The sequence below is a fragment of the Solanum stenotomum genome, chromosome 9 (assembly GCF_019186545.1).
Source record: "Solanum stenotomum isolate F172 chromosome 9, ASM1918654v1, whole genome shotgun sequence".
Lineage (NCBI taxonomy): Eukaryota > Viridiplantae > Streptophyta > Magnoliopsida > Solanales > Solanaceae > Solanum > Solanum stenotomum.
This window is the reverse complement of record NC_064290.1, coordinates 33,420,654-33,438,757: the sequence shown is the minus strand read 5'-3', so window position 1 is coordinate 33,438,757 and position 18,104 is coordinate 33,420,654. Positions and strand designations below refer to the sequence as shown.

The window sequence follows — 18,104 nt, the reverse complement described above, 5'->3', positions numbered from 1 at the left end:
TTGTGGAAGGAGACTTGAGAGATAGGGGAAAATATATGTTGCTTTGGACTCAAACAAGATGACGTCTTACAAGAATTGTATATTGTGAATATTCACAAAATTGTAAAATGTAATTATATGTAACTTGAAAATTATTTTGATGTCACGACCCGATTTATCAAGTCATGATGGCACCTACTATAACCCACCAGTAGGTAAGCCAACCCGTAACCCGGAACAACAAGTAATGGGTCTGAGGGTAGAAATCAAACAAGAGTAGGCAAATAACAATATAAACAGGCGGACGCAAACCAAAAACTTATATACAAATAAAGATCCCTCCCAGAACCTGGAAGTCACTAGTACAGAGCTACTACAAAATGAGTACAAGTCCCAAAACTGGACAACAGAGACTGGACTGTCTCGAAGGGAAGAAGACAAGTCTATATATACAGATGGAGACCGAAATAGTACAGAACGCCGTGTGCTCACCCCCGTCTCCAGATAAGTCTACTCCAAGCTCGATCAACGCTGGCTACTAGTGCTCGGACCTGCATCACAAAATAGATGCAGAGCGTAGCATGAGTACCAAAACAACAGGTACCCAGTAGGCATCATCGGCCGACTGAGCAAGATAAGCAAAAGTAAACTGAAATGCAAATAAAGGGTCACATCAAGTGCAAAGAGTAGTAAATGGGGGGTATGTACACGAGCGTACAGGCAACAAAGACAAGCAATCTAACTAACTCCGCCGGGCTCCCATAAACCCGACGGGTACGCTCGTGCACAATAAAAGAAACCACCTGCACGGACCCCCATAAGCCCGGCAGATGGACTGACAGTTGAAGTAAAATAATGGAGCTAGAAGGTCTATCACAATATTACCAATTTCCGGACTTGTAACTGAACCATTCCCAATCATATTCCAAGATCTCATTACGTCCCGGACTTTAACCGGAATCTCTCCAACCTCCAAAACCTCAACCTACAGATGAGAGTAATCAAGACTAAACTGAAGCTTTAGTGAGGAATTGGGAATACACCACGTGCAAGCTGGACCACGGACTCGAACCGGGTACTATAGCTAATGAGTCAACCTATATGGGCTGGACCACGGACTCGAACCGGGTGCTGTAGCCAAAGGTCGGGCACGGGTGGGCTGGACCACGGACTCGAACCGGGTGCTGTAGCTGAAATCAGATCACAGGTAAGCTGGACCACGGACTCGAACCGGGTACTGTAGCTAAGCCTGGACATAAGTGAGCTGGACCACGGACTCTAACCGGGTGCTGTAGCTAAAACCAGATCACAGGTAAGCTGGACCACGGACTCGAACCGGGTACTGTAGCTAAGCCTGGACATAAATGAGCTGGACCACGGACTCTAACCGGGTACTGTAGCTGAAACCAGATCACAGGTAAGCTGGACCACGGACTCGAACCGGGTACTGTAGCTAAGCCTGGACATAAATGAGCTGGACCACGGACTCTAACCGGGTACTGTAGCTGAAACCAGATCACAGGTAAGCTGGACCACGGACTCGAACCGGGTACTGTAGCTAAGCCTGGACATAAATGAGCTGGACCACGGACTCTAACCGGGTACTGTAGCTGAAACCAGATCACAGGTAAGCTGGACCACGGACTCGAACCGGGTACTGTAGCTAAGCCTGGACATAAATGAGCTGGACCACGGACTCTAACCGGGTACTGTAGCTGAAACCAGATCACAGGTAAGCTGGACCACGGACTCGAACCGGGTACTGTAGCTAAGCCTGGACATAAATGAGCTGGACCACGGACTCTAACCGGGTACTGTAGCTGAAACCAGATCACAGGTAAGCTGGACCACGGACTCGAACCGGGTACTGTAGCTAAGCCTGGACATAAATGAGCTGGACCACGGACTCTAACCGGGTACTGTAGCTGAAACCAGATCACAGGTAAGCTGGACCACGGACTCGAACCGGGTACTGTAGCTAAGCCTGGACATAAATGAGCTGGACCACGGACTCTAACCGGGTACTGTAGCTGAAACCAGATCACAGGTAAGCTGGACCACGGACTCGAACCGGGTACTGTAGCTAAACCTGGAATAAGTAAGCTGGACCACGGACTCTAACCGGGTACTGTAGCTAAGAATCAATATCCAACCATCCGTCGCGGGAAATATCACCAAACCGATTACCATAAATAATCCTTTTAGTCCGACCCTCATATACCCCAAATCGCCGAGGAAGTATCCAATAATGAGTAAGCTAGACCACGGACTTTAACCGGGTATTTGTAGCCGATATAAAAGCAGGGCATTATGGATACAAGGTCATAAGCTGAGTTACCGACTATCAGACTCAAGTCTGCTATATCAGTCTACAAGGAGCTAACCGTCCGAAACGACGTCGGAAAAAGTTCTACTGCCCAACGACATCCGAAATCTCGCAAGTCTATGGCAACACTAGTCTAAGCCTAGACTAAGGCCAAACATACTTCAAATCAATATTATCATATACACCACCAGATATGGATATTCAATAATATCAAGAGACATGCTGTCATAATCCAACACTTTCCCGAAATAAGGTCTAAGGCAGGAATTATAGAAATTTAGCATGCTCGACACCCGAACCCCTCCATACTCAAGCAAATCAATAAACAAATGCCTAAACATGCTCAATCTCACGAGAGAAAACCATAGCCTACCTGAAAGCCGATCACGCGTGCTCCAACTCACGGTACCGGATCTTTTCCTCTCCGAACGGTCTCCAAATGCTTCCCCACTAACAAAAGGTTAATCACCTCGTCATTACGAATATATTGACACTAAAATTATATTTTTCGGAGACGGACCCAAAATCGGGTATAAAACGGGATTGTGGGGCCCACAATTAGAATCTCAAAATCGAATCCGTGGAAACGTCCCAAATACCTTACTAAACTAATACCCCAAAATTTTAGCACAAACAGATGCCTACAACACCGCAAATCAGCCACAATAATTAAAAAGGGCAGCCCCTTGATCACCAATTTTCGGAAAAACGAGACCCTTTCAACCCAAACAGATTATACCACGACGATCCTTGCGAAAAACTCTACAAGTTAGCCACAAGAATGACTCAAAACGGACCTAAGATGATCAAGATCTCACAATTCAAAATTCAACAACAATTCAATCCGGAAAATCACCCTGGCAGTGGCTAAAATTGATTTCTTACCTCAAACGAAGCCTCCCCTCGCGTTTCCGAGATCACCGCTAGATTCCCCTCGAAATTCTCTTGAAGTTTGCCTTTTGAATCACTTAATTTGGATTCAAAATGAAGGAGCAATCTTGAGTTGAAGTTGAACAAAAAAATTGGACGAATTTCGTTTTTAAATTCTGGAAATTTCCAGATTTCACTCCTCTGCCACGTGTCGTCACGTGGCTCTGCCACGTCACCGCCGCGTCAAAATTCTACAACCCTTCAAACTTAAATTTCGATGTTTCGGACTCGTTCGAAGTCGGAAAAATACAAACCTTATATGGAATCTGATTGGAAACGATATTTCGGACTCAACGGTGAAGGCGGAATTTCCATTTGGAGCTCGCTTCGATGAAAAGTGGGTCCCACACCCAGTATCGTTTTGAACCAGATTCCACAATTGCCATCTAAAGCCTCGGGAAGTGAACAAAAGGTCGTTCTAGACCAAAATCAATATTCCGAAGCTAACCTAGCTGTCAGAATTTTCATCTGAGCACGACTTCCAAGAAGGTTGACCAAAGTCAACTTTTCAAGTCATTACATTTGAAATCTCAAAAATGTATTTGGGATTATATTATGTAAATATTAGTTTACTAACAAAGCTTGTGGAAAATCCTTTCATCTGTGGTAATGAAGTTTTTTGAAATCTATTTTTTAGCTATATTATAAAATTTCTTGTGAATATTAATGCTTATGGAAGTAATTTTAAATTTGTAGCAATGAATTTTGATAGTTTTAGCTAAATCTATATGTATTTATCAAAAATAGGCAATACATTTTAACTTTTTTAGAAAATTAAAACTATTAGCTATAATTTATGTATGTTATGGCAAAGAGTTTGAGTTCTTAGCTTTGTGAAAAATATATTTGTGACAAATACTTTGATTTTATAGCAATAGATTTTCTAGTTTGTAGCTAAATACAAGTATTATTGTCACAAGATTAAAAATATGAAATATCCACAAATTTTGAATTTCATAGCAAATAAATCAAGTCATTTGCCACAATAGAATGCATTGTCTACAATATAAAAATGCTATAGATTTAATTTGTTGTGGCAAAAGACTATGCATTACACACCTCATGTGGATCTAGCTTTCAACAGCGTAGAACACATTATGAGAGATTTTCGGGGTGGAATTCATCTTATTGGTAAGTGAGGAATTCATGATATTTTTGGTAGTGTGGTAGGTGGTGAATTTATAACATTTTTGGTAGGTGTACCGTTTTTGGTAGGTGAGGAATCCATTTTAAAGAGTTAATTATAATATTCTTTTGCTAGGTGTCTTAATCTTGATATCTCTTTAATATTATTTATGATATATTCTAGATATAACATATCTTGGGTTCTTAGGTACATATATAAATTATTTTCCATTAATTGTTCTAATAGTTTTATATCTTCCATAGATTCTGTCTAATATTGTAAATATTTGTAGTTCATTTTAGTCTGAATTTATTTCTAAATCATACCATTCTATTCTTTCGAGGTCTAAATCATGTAGATCTATTTCATACCATTGTTGATTTAATATATCTTCTGATTCGTTATCATTAAATATTTTTTCCCATATGATTCTTCTTAATTCTATTGTCTCTATACCTTTAAGTATATATAAGATTAAAGTTTCATAGTTTTTTATCATTTCATCATGCATATATGTAGTCATGTTCATTGTTATGCAGGTTTTTTTATTTTCAATTATTCCTTCTTATCATATTCATATTTGATTAAATTCATATTAGATCATTATTAACTAGATTATTTGTTTATCATGTTCTCCTGTCACTACTAGCATCGTACTTTAGCGGATACTTCCTTCTTATCAGCGCCTCAACTTTGTTTACTCCCCTAAATGGCTTTCCTTGCCTACCGGTTTCAACATTAGGATGACATAGTATAGAAGTCTTCTCTCTATTTCCAGTGTGCTAATAAACTAGAAATCATGATTCAAATAATTCTAATACATAATAACTAACATAAATTTATCCAATCATATATATGATATTCAGGAATATATGAAATTAGTTCTGCATATTTGTTGAACAATATACCTTTGCATGTTGCTTATCCATGATATCTGAAGTTTGTTCCATTATCTATTAAGTATTAAATATTTGAGAGAGTGTTGTTAGGAAACTTGCTTCGTTTTATTGAAAGCTTGCCTATTATGTTACATATACATTCCTTTATATAGAAAAGAAATTCTAGCCTATCTACTGCACTCACACTTATCTGCACACTACTTTAATAATGCACACCTACCATACTTACCTACTTTACACTTGTCTACTTGCTATTCTACTTTGCTTTACACCTATCCTATTCTACTTTACTTTATATTGTCCTTTACTACGTTACTTTACAATAATTTACACAACAAGTCAAAAACTTTGACTTTATTTTATCTTTCCACTATTTACTTTAGGACTTTTCATAACTTGTCTTCTTTTTCTTCCACTTATCTTCATAACTTGTCTGCCACTTCTTTTGTCTTTTATCCTATCTTGTTTTTGCTTTTTCTTTTGTACCACTCTAGATGGACATCTGGTATCACATTATCTTCTCCGTTGTATTTTGAACATATATGATCTGGATATTTGTGTCCAATTAGCTTACAATATCTGGTTAATAGTTCATTTGAGATGAATACCTTCTTTAATACTCTGGTAATAAGCTGTTTTTCTGATTTGAGTAGAGATAATATCCATTTTTGTACTTCATTCATATCTGTTTGCCTTAGCTCCCTTGAGTTTGAATATATCATGAGTTGGTCTCGTGAATAATAACTCCATATTACATTCCCATTTAGATAATTATTTGCTAGTTCTTGGATAATTGTTGACATACCAATTATTCTCTTATTAACATATAAACTTGGTATCTCAATTTCTTGTATCTCTGGTTGTTGTCTGATATCTTCTGGAATTATCATATCTCTGGTTAATCCTATTTTTTCAACTTGTATTATTGGTTTTATTTCATCATCTAGTATCTCTGTCGGGGCCACATAAAACTTTACATAAAATAGTTTGCCTTTTGTTACTCTTTTATAGGTTATAAATGCTCTGTGTATCTCTGGTATACCGCTTAGTTCTTCTCCATCGTATGTATAGACTGTACTTAATAATCCATAGTTGTAACAGGTTTTGACTAAATTTGCTTTAGTTCGTGGTTGAGCTATCAACTTATTGTACCCTTGTAACTTTTGGGTTAAATAATCTTGGGTTGGTTCTTTAGTAGTAGTAGATCTGGGATTAAAGTTCAAATATGTTTGGATTTTTGTGTATATTCCTAATATAGGTTTGTGTTATATGGTTATAAATCTTTTTGTCTTTGTTTAGGCTCTCTGCATACGTTGAGGTTTGTGGTGATATAATCAATGAGTCTTTTGATATTTTTGGTGTAAATGGTTTTCCAAACATTTTGTTTAAAATAGTGCTTGTACTGTTTTGCTTGTACCTGCAGCTGCATTGAAACAATCATTATGGGTTTTTTGGAGTATCCCAACGTCTCCTTCTAGCTCTGAATTTTTAAAGTCTTCCGATCGACTTAGCTCCTCATTTTTATAGTTATGTTGCTGACTTGTACTAGCTTTCGACTTCAGATTATCTTCATTAATCTTTAGCTTTTGTATCTCATTGTCCATACTGTCCACTTTGATACAAAGTGTAGTGATGGCTTTGAGTATCTCTTCAACTGTATTTTCTTTTTCAGTTTAAGTAGCTTTGTCTTGATAAGTAATCTGCAATAACATTCTTGTCAGTTTTTATTACTTCAACAGTAAATGTAAAATTTAATATATTTAACACCAATCTTCTCATTTCTTTTGTAGTTACTAAATCCTGTATTTTTCTTGTTAGCCACCATTTTACTTATGTGTTATCTGTCCTTATAATAAATTTGTTATATACAATATATGGTTCAAATGATAGTAAACATTTATACACTAAATATAATTCTTTCCTATTTATTTCCCATCTTATTTATGTATTAGTAAATGTTCCTGAATAATATCTACAATGATGTTCTTTTTTTTTCTTTATCATACCTGTATTTTAAGACTCCTCTATAACTTTTTTCCCTATCGTCTGATTCTACTATATAATTAAATTTTTTGTTTTCATCCGAAAAATAGAGTTTAGGTAGGTTCTTACATAATAGTTTTACTTTTTGTATTTGTGTTTGGTTTTTTTTATCAAACTGGTATTCTATGTCTTTCTTTAATTTTTGTTATAATGATTTTAAATTCTCTGCAAATTTTGATATGTATTCTCTTACTTGATTTACTAGTTCTAAGAATGATTGTAATTTCTTTTTTGTGTCTAGTTGTTCATTTGAGTTAATTATTTTTTGTACTATATGTGTTTGCATTTTTATTCCATTTTTATCTATTTGTATTCCTAAGAATTCTATTTGCTTTTTCATTATATCTGCTTTCTTTTTACTTAGGCTTATACCTGAGTAATCTATGATATGTATAAATTTTTCTAATAACCTTATATGTTCATCTTGTGTTTTAGAGTATAATAATATATCATCAATATATAATACATAATTTTCTAGTTGTTTAAAGTAGTTATCCATAAAATGTTGATATCTACCTAGTGCGCTTTTATATCCAAATGGTAATACATTCCATTCATAAAATCCTTGTGGTACTGTAAATGCTGTAAGTTTTTTAGATTCTTCTTCTAACTTTAGGTGGTAAAATCGTGATTTGCAGTCAAATTTACTAAAGTAATTATATCCTTGTATTTGTCTTATGTTTAATATTTTATTTGGTATTGGGTAATTATATGTTTTAGTTTTTGCATTTAAATTTCTATAATCAATAACCATTCTACTTTTTCCTTTTTTTTGTTCACTATGTTTATTTACTATAAATGCTGGGCTTGTATGCTTACTATTGCTTTCTTGTATATATCATTTTTCTAGTAATTCACTTATATGTATCTTAAATTCTGTTAAATCATTAATATTATACTTTAATGGTTTTTGGGTTATTATACTATTATTATCAATTAGCTCAATTTTTACTTTTGTTTTATGTTTTTCTCATCCTTGTAAAGGATCTTCACTATATAATAATTCTAACTTATGTTGGATTAGTTTTACTTTATCTATAGAGAATATAATTAATTCTATTTTACGGTCTTCTTCTTTTATATTTTCTAATTTTTGTGTAATTTTCTCACTTCCTTTTATCCATTCTGTTGTTTTTTGTTTTTTGTTATTTACTCTTTTTGCTCCTATTTTTTGTTTACATGGTGTTGTGAACCACCAGTGTGTTTTTGTTATTATATGTGGGTATAATTTTTCTAAAAATGGCATTCCTAATAGCATATCTTTTGTTGTTAGCTCGAAGTTATACATTTCTTCTATAGTTAATATCTTATCCCATATTTGTATTTTTATATTTTTTGCCTTATATGTGATCATGCTTCCTTCATTATTAAATCATGTTACTACTATCGGTGTTTTTAATTTTTCCCATTTATCTTCTGGTAAGCAATTGTATTTACATATATTAGCTTCTGCTCCTGTGTCTATCATTGGTGTATAATATCTGTTATAATATCCTTTTATTATTATCTTTGCAAGTATAAATATTTTCATGTTTTTATCATAAGAAATTCCTTTTTATTATTATCTTCTTATTATCATAATTTATCGTTAACTGTTTGTCTTTTAAATTGTATGATTTTACTTCTTCTAACCATTTTATTCCTAAAGTGATATTTTTACCTCCTTGATATACTTTAAACTTTATTACTATTGGTACTCCTCCAATGATTATTTCCTTTTCTGTAGTTTCTTCGGTATATATTAATGCCTTTGATAGTTCAGGGCATAATTGTTCAGTAGTAATTATTTCATCTTCTGTTACTAGTTCTCTTGTAAGATAGTTTTCTTCTTGTCCTATATTTATTAATATTAGATATTTTCGTTGCTCCATTACTCCCATTATGTAATAATGATATGGTTTTGTTTCTTCTTCTATTGATTTTAGTGGAGTTTAATCTATTCTTCTTGAGGTACTCATTTCTTATGATATTTGGGGTATTTCATAGTTTATTCTTTTTTATGTGTTTAATCTTTCTTTTACTATTTCTAAATCTTCTTCTATGTCAATCTCATTATAACTATAGTCATTATTATCTATGACTGTAACTATTCTTTCAAAAGGATTTTCTATTTTTATTTTATTTTTTGTTGTTAACTTATGTTTTGTTGTTAAAACATACAAGTTTTTACATCTAGCTGTAAATATCTTACTTCCTTGGGCTAGTTCTATCCCTGACATATTCCAATATAATTGTCACGACCCGATTTATCAAGTCATGATGGCACCTACTATAACCCACCAACATGTAAGCCAACCCGTAACCCGGAACAACAAGTAATGGGTCTGAGGGTAGAAATTAAACAAGAGTAGGCAAATAACAATATAAACAGGCGGAAGCAAACCAAAAACATATATACAAATAAAGATCTCTCCTAGAACCTGGAAGTCACTAGTACAGAGCTACTACAAAATGAGTACAAGTCCCAAAACTGGACAACAGAGACTGGACTGTCTCGAAAGGAAAAAGACAAGTCTATATATACAGATGGAGACTGAAATAGTACAAAACGCCGTGTGCTCACCCCCGTCTCCGGATAACTCTACTCCAAGCTCGATCAACGCTAGCTACTAGTGCTCGGACCTGCATCACAAAATAGATGCAGAGCGTAGCATGAGTACCAAAACAACAGGTACCCAGTAGGCATCATCGGCCAACTGAGCAAGATAAGCAAAAGTAAACTGAAATGCGAATAAAGGGTCACATCAAATGCAAAGAGTAGTAAATGGGGGGGTATGGACACGAGCGTACAGGCAACAAAGACAAGCAATCTAACTAACTCCGTCGGGCTCCCATAAACCCGACGGGTACGCTCGTGCACAATAAAAGAAACCACCTGCACGGACCCCCATAAGCCCAACAGATGCATCGGCAGTTAAAGTAAAATAATGGAGCTAGAAGGTCTATCACAATATTACCAATTTCCGGACTTTTAACTGAACCATTCCCAATCATATTCCAGGATCTCATTACGTCCCGGACTTTTAACTGAACCATTCCCAATCATATTCCAGGATCTCATTACGTCCCGGACTTTAATCGGAATCTTTCCAACCTCCAAAACCTCAACCTACAGATGAGAGTAATCAAGACTAAACTGAAGCTTTAGTGAGGAATTGGGAATACACCACGTGCAAGCTGGACCACGGACTCGAACCGGGTACTATAGCTAATGAGTCAACCTATATGGGCTGGACCACGGACTCGAACCGGGTGCTGTAGCCAAAGGTCGGGCACGGGTGGGCTGGACCACGGACTCTAACCGGGTACTGTAGCCAAAACCAGATCACAGGTAAGCTGGACCACGGACTCTAACCGGGTACTGTAGCTAAGCCTGGACATAAGTAAGCTGGACCACGGACTCTAACCGGGTACTGTAGCTAAAACCAGATCACAGGTAAGCTGGACCACGGACTCTAACCGGGTACTGTAGCTAAGCCTGGACATAAGTAAGCTGGACCACGGACTCTAACCGGGTACTGTAGCTAAGACTGGACATAAGTAAGCTGGACCACGGACTCTAACCGGGTGCTGTAGCTAAGAATCAATATCCAACCATACGTCGCGGGAAATATCACCAAACCGATTACCATAAATAATCATTTTAGTCCGACCCTCATATACCCCAAATCGCCGAGGAAGTATCCAATAATGAGTAAGCTAGACCACGGACTTTAACCGGGTATTTGTAGCCGATAGAAAAGCAGGGCATTATGGATACAAGGTCATAAGCTGAGTTACCGACTATCAGACTCAAGTCTGCTATATCAGTCTACAAGGAGCTGACCGTCCGAAACGACGTCGGAAAAAGTTCTACTGCCCAACGACATCCGAAATCTCGCAAGTCTATGGCAACCCTAGTCTAAGCCTAGACTAAGGCCAAACATACTTCAAATCAATATTATCATATACACCACAAGATATGGATATTCAATAATATGAAGAGACATGCTGTCATAATCCAACACTTTCCCGAAATAAGGTCTAAGGCAGGAATTATAGAAATTTAGCATGCTCGACACCCGAACCCCTCCATACTCAAGCAAATCAATAAACAAATGCCTAAATATGCTCAATCTCACGAGAGAAAGCCATAGCCTACCTGAAATCCGACCGCGCGTGCTCCAACTCACGGTACCGGATCTTTTCCCCTCCGAACGGTCTCCAAATGCTTCCCCACTAACAAAAGGTTAATCACCTCGTCATTACGAATATATTGACACTAAAATTATATTTTTTGGAGACGGACCCAAAATGGGGTCTAAAATGGGATTGTGGGGCCCACAATTGGAATTTCAAAAACGAATCCATGAAAATGTCCCAAATACCTTACTAAACTAATACCCCAAAATTTAGCACAAACAGATGCCTCAAACATAGGAAATCAGCCACAACAATTAAAATGGGCAGCCCCTTGATCACCAATTTCTGGAAAAAGAGACCCTTTCAACCCAAACAGATTATACCACGACGATCCTTGCGAAAAACTCTACAAGTTAGCCTCAAGAATGACTCAAAACGGACCTAAGATGATCAAGATCTCACATTTCAAAATTCAACAACAATTCAATCCGGAAATCACCCTAGCAGTGGCTAAAATCGATTCCTTACCTCAAACGAAGCCTCCCCTCGCGTTTCTGAGTTCACCGCTAGATTCCCCACGAAATTCTCTTGAAGTTTGCCTTTTGAATCACTTAATTTGGACTCAAAATGAAAGAGAAATCTTATGTTGAAGTGAGGGGAAAAAATGGACGAAATTCGTCCTAAATTCTGGAAATTTCCAGATTTCCACTCCGCTGCCACGTGGCGTCGCGTGGCTCTACCACGTCACCACCGCGTCAAAATTCTACAACCCTTCAAACTTAAATTTCGATGTTTCGGACTCGTTCGGAGTCGAAAAAATACAAACCTTATATGGAATCTGATTGGAAATGATATTTCGGACTCAACGGTGAAGGCAGAATTTCCATTTGGAGCTTGCTTCGATGAAAAGTGGGTCCCACACCCAGTATCGTTTTGAGCCAGATTTCACAACTGCCATCTAAAGCCTCGGGAAGTGAACAAAGGGTCGTTCTAGACCAAAATCGATCTTCCGAAGCTAACCTAGCTGTCAAAATTTTCATCTGAGCACGTCTTCCAAGAAGGTTGACTAAAGTCAATTTTTCAAGTTATAAAAATCTCCAAAACAGGGAAACGGGCCTAAAACCCAAACGAACGACCAGGCGACCGAACAGTCAGTGCCAGCAAGTCATAAATGATTTGGGGTCGCTACAGGAATGCTCTATACGAGGGAAATAATTCTTTAATTTAAAAATGACCTGGAGGGTCATTACAATAATACTAGTGATTTATCTATATTTCTGTCATTTATTGCTACTGAGTAGTTAGCACTTATTATGAATTTAAATTTTTGGTATATGAGGTTACCTTTTACTGCACTTATTATACTTTTTTCTATGGGTTGTATAATTCTATCATCCGCTAAATATATTTCTATGGGTATATCTATTTCTTTCCTAAAACATGTTTTTATTAGTATTTCTGTTCCTCCTAAATGTACATATTTAATTGAATTTTTAGCCTTAATATCTTGTATTTCTTTATTTATTATTCATTTGTTTATTATTAGTATTTTAGCCTTTCCTTTGGTGTATTTGCAATCTATGATATGTTCTCTTTGACTTACTACATAATATTCTTTTTTTTGTCGTTTAAACCAGTTTCTTATTGTTGGTATTTCAAATATTTTTTCTACGCTTAGGTCTAATTCCTTTCCTTTTATTTGTTCAAATATATTATTATCAAATATTATTTTTTGTTCTGCCAATTCTTCACTTGATATTTTTCTTAAGTTATTATTTGTATATTTGTTTCAATCATTTATATAGTATTCATTATCTGATTCTATTACTGAATTATTTTCTATTTCGTCTGTTTCGTTTTCTGATAATTCATATATATTATCTTCACTTTCTAATTCATAATCTACGTACTCTATTTGTGTATACTTTTCATTGTCTACCAGTATTTCTGATATTTATTTTTTCTTTGGATTTTTAGGTAATGTACAATTTTTAGCTATATATCCTAATTTTCCACAATTGTAACAAGTACATTCTATTAATTTTTTCTTTGGTTTATATGGTCTTTTAGTTTTATAGTTTTTTACATAGTATCTTCTTCTTTGATTTTTATATTTATATTTCGATCTGTATTTTTTATTATATTTCTTTTTACAGTATATGTCTGTACAACCGAATTGGGGTGTTGTTTTATTTTTGCAACATGCTAAGTTTTTTACCAATATTTTTTCCGTTTTTATTTCTTCTTTATGTTTTTCACATAGTTCTATAAGCCATCGTTGTAAGAATTTCATTCTAGTTCCTAAGGTATCTATTAATCCTGCTTCATTCCAAGTTTTTATTACATTTGAATTAAAAGGTTCTGGTAATTTTGTAAAATATAATTTTCTTATTTCTTTACTTTGTTCTATGCTAAATGTTCCTTTATAATAGTATTCTCTAAATGCACATGTATATTCATCTATATAACACATGTTACATATTGCTAATTTTGTCATTAGATTCCGGTTTATGATTTTTTCTTTATTTTGTTCTTCTACTTCTGTTGTCATACTACTAAATTCGTTTCTTATAGCTATTTCGTATTTATATAATATTTTCATAGTTGTAGTAGCTATTTCACCATCAAATTTTTTATTACTTCTTAGATTTTTTAAACTTTCATCTGATAAGTTTTGTAGACATAATTTTATTGTTCCTCTAAGTGTTTTTTCTATATATCCTGTTGTTTCTGTCATTCCTATTTAGTTATCTATTAATTGTTTTGATATATATCTCATCCATAATTGAATTATTTTATTTATATCTGCTACACAGTCTATATCTAAAAAATTATGTTGTTCAGTTATTGGTTTAGGTGTCCATTTTTTATTCAATCTTTTATCCCACATAGTTTTTTCTCTATCATATTGTCCATAGTTTGTATTATAGTATCTTGGATTTTTTGGTTTTTTTACTCCTGATGTACTTGGTTTTTCATCCATGTCTACGTCTCCTGTATTTACTTCTAAATTCTTTGTATTATTTATGTTTGTTAAAAGTTCTGTATATGTTTCGCTTGTTTCCAAATGTTGTTCATCTAGATCATCGTCATTTATTTCATCAATTCTTATTTCAAGTAAATTATCTTGGTTATTTTCTTCTTTGTCTTCTAATTCATCTTCTCATTGCAATTTTTCTTTAAATTTAATTATCTCATTTGCTAATTTTGTTTTTTGTTCTGTTTCTTTTTGTTTCATTTCATACATTTCTTTTAACATTGCTAGCTCTATTTTTAGTTCTATTATTTTAGTATTTTTTACTTCTTCTAATTGTTGTACTTCCATTTTTGCCTATTGTTTTATTTTTTCAATTTCCATTTTTCTATCTATTTCTTCATTTTCTTTTGTTATTCTCATCATAGCAGTTAAACTATCTTCTAGTTTTACCATTTCTTTTTCTAACATTAAACTTAGATTCTCACCTATTTTCTTATATCTTCTTCCTAGATTAAAAAATATTATTTTTATTTTTAATCCATCATAGTTTTCATATGTTTTTTCATCTATTGCGTATTCTTATATATTCATTTATAGATTGTGTTGAAGTTTATATTCTAAACTTTCTATCTGTATCTGTAGATATAAAATAGTTTTCCTTTGTGCTACTATAGATTTTTTACAACTTCCTGCGAATATATTACTGTTAAGTCTATTTTGCCTATGTTTTAATTCTTGTCTTTTTGCTATAATTATTTCAGCAAGTTTTTGTCTATATTTGTTATTCTCGTTATTCATTGTATTTTTAAATACTAAATATATTTATATTCTATTTTAGATATATTATCTATTAATTGATCTAGTTTGTCGTTATCAGTTTTTGTGATATTGAGTTGTTTGTATTCTGGATATAATTTGTTTAATTTTCTTCTTATTTTTCTTAACCTTCTACTAGTATGTTTCTTCTTATATTTATTTTCATCCATACCACTTAATGTTTTGTAGCATTAAGTGCATTTTCTTGTAGTGTGTGAAGGTTGTCCTTCCTTGATCTTTCGTTGCAATGAAGATTTGATTATAACCGGAGTAACTATATAAGAAGCAACACCATCCACGACCAACAAGTCTATCAAGCATTTAATCCATAAAGGGAATCTGAAAATGGTCCTTCTCGATCAACGTATTCAACTTACGGTAGTCCATACATATACACCAACTGGTAACCGGTCGCATTGGCACAAGTTCCTCTTTTTCATTAGGGACCACGATCATACTTCCTTTCTTTGGAACACATTGGACGGGACTAACTCAATTATATCATAGTTCTGACGAATATTATTCATATGAGATTACTATAAACTAGATTATTTCCAACCATGTTTTTCTGTCACTATTAACATCGTACTTTCAAAGGTACTTTCTTCCTAACAGCGCCTCAACTTCGTTTACTCCCCTCACAGCTTCTCATGCCTATGGTTTCAACATTAGGATGACATAATCTGGAAGTTTTTCCTTTTGCCCTCATGTTAACAAACTAGAAAACATGCTGGTAATAATTCTAGTATATAATAACTAATATAAACTTATTCTATCAATAATATGATATTCAGGAATTAATAGATTTAGCTATGCATAATTATGAATATATGTACCTGTGTAGTATCTGCAATATTTTGATCCATAGCTTAGCTTTGAAATTTAAATTTTAATTGAGAGAGTATTTTGTATACAAGAGGCTTTTGCTTTCCGTCTAGAAAGTCTTGCCTTATGTTGCCTTATAACTCTACTATATATACAACTATAAGTAACTCTACTATCGTTACTTTACATAAACTATAGTTACTTTACATTCAATAATATACACTACACGTTTCTTATTACTTTACATAAAGTCTTCCACTAACTTTGCTTTTGTAATAGGACAAATAACTTTTCTATTGCTGCTTTTTATCGTGTTTCTTTATCTTATCGGTCTTCTTTATTCCAGATTGACAGCTGGAATTACATTATCTTCGCCATAACATTTTGAGCATTGATGGTCTGGGTATTTGAGTCCAATAGTTCTGCAATAATTTGTCATTATCTCTGGTGAAATAAAACTTCGTCGTATAACTCTTGTAGTTGGTTGTTGTTCAGGTTTTAGTAGACTTAATATCCACTGACGTATTTCTTCCATATCTACTTCCGTGGTTTCTCTAGAGTTTGAATATATCATAGTTTGTTCTCTGGCGTAATAACTCCATACTGAATTTCCACTTAAATAATTAGTTGATAATTCATTTAATATTGTAGCTATCCCAATAACTATTTTTCTTGCATAGAATCCTGGTATCTCTATCTTTTGTATTTCCTCTTGCTTTTCTATCTTTTCTGGTATTATCATTTCTCTTGTCAATCCAATTTTTATCACTTGTATTATCGGTTTGATTTCGTCATATAATATCTCGGCCGGTGCTGAATAGAATTTTATATAAAATAGTGTTCCTTTAGTTATCCGTTTGTAATGCATAAATGCTTTGTGTAGCTCTGGGATTGTTGATATCTCGTCTCCTGTTATGGTATATACGGTACTTAGTAATCCATAGTGATAGCAAGTTCCTACTAGATTAGTGTTGGTTCTTGGTTGTGCAATCAATTTGTTATATCCTTGTAGGTTTTGGGTAATATAGTCTTCATTAGGGCTTTTTGCATTTTTGGATCTGGGATTTAGGTTTAAAAAAGTTTGTATTTTGTGAATATTTTCTATATAAGCTTTGGTTATATAGTTATATGTCTTTTTGTTTTGTCCTAGACTTTCCTTATATGTATTAATCTGAGGTGGTAGGAATAATGGTTCTTTTTGAGTTTTTGGTATAAATGGTTTTTCAAATATTTTGTTCATATTTGTATTGACGTATCTGGTTTTGTTTTCTTCCTTTGTTGCAGAGGTGCTTCCTGTAGCTGCACATAACAAATTATTAGTTTGGGTTTTTTGGTGTTTCCCATCGTCACCTCTAGCTCTGGAATTTTCAAGTCTTCCGATTGACTTAGCTCCGCATATTTATTGTTATGCTGCTGACTTTTCATTTGTTGTAGCTCTTTATCCAGGCTATCTACGTTTGTGCAAAGCAATGTCATAGTATTAAGTATCTTTTCAATATTATTTTCTTTGTCTAGATCCGTCTGTGTGGCTTTGTCTTGAATGTAATCTGCAATGACATTTTGTTAGTACCTATCACTTCTATTGTAAATGTAAAATTCTGTATATTTAATACTAGTCTTCGTATTTCTTTTGGTTGTTATTGAATCTTGTATCTTCCTTGTGATCCACCATTTTACCTGTGTATTATCTGTTCTTACAATAAACTTATTATATACGATATATGGTTCAAAAGCTAATAAACATTTATATAGTGTATATAATTCTTTTCTATTTATTTCCCATTTTATTTCAGGATTTGTAAATGTTCCTGAATAATATCTACAATGATGTTCTATTTTTTCTTTATCATATCTGTATTTCAGTACTCCTCCATAACTTATTTCACTTGCGTCTGATTCTACTATGTATATAAATCTTTTATTTTCGTCTGGAAAATACAATTTAGGTAATTTTTTACATAATAATTTTATTTTTTGTATTTGCTCTTGTTCTTTTTTGTCAAAATAATATTCTACATCTTTCTTTAGTGTTTTTATGCAAAGGTTTAAGATTTTCTGCTA

At 34.0% G+C, this 18,104-nt stretch overlaps 2 long non-coding RNA genes across 2 annotated transcripts; both read right to left on the bottom strand.

Moving 5' to 3' along the window:
• Positions 1–286: 286 nt before the first annotated feature.
• On the bottom strand, positions 287–3,319 carry LOC125876447 (uncharacterized). Its single transcript, XR_007447493.1, has 3 exons — positions 3,191–3,319; positions 2,679–2,755; positions 287–530 (listed from the first exon to the last, which is right to left on the bottom strand). It is a non-coding gene; the product is annotated as an uncharacterized LOC125876447 (long non-coding RNA).
• A 6,375-nt stretch (positions 3,320–9,694) lies between these two features.
• On the bottom strand, positions 9,695–12,063 carry LOC125876449 (uncharacterized). The gene is made up of 3 exons (XR_007447495.1): positions 11,954–12,063; positions 11,445–11,521; positions 9,695–9,925 (listed from the first exon to the last, which is right to left on the bottom strand). It is a non-coding gene; the product is annotated as an uncharacterized LOC125876449 (long non-coding RNA).
• Between the last annotated feature and the right edge of the window lie 6,041 nt (positions 12,064–18,104).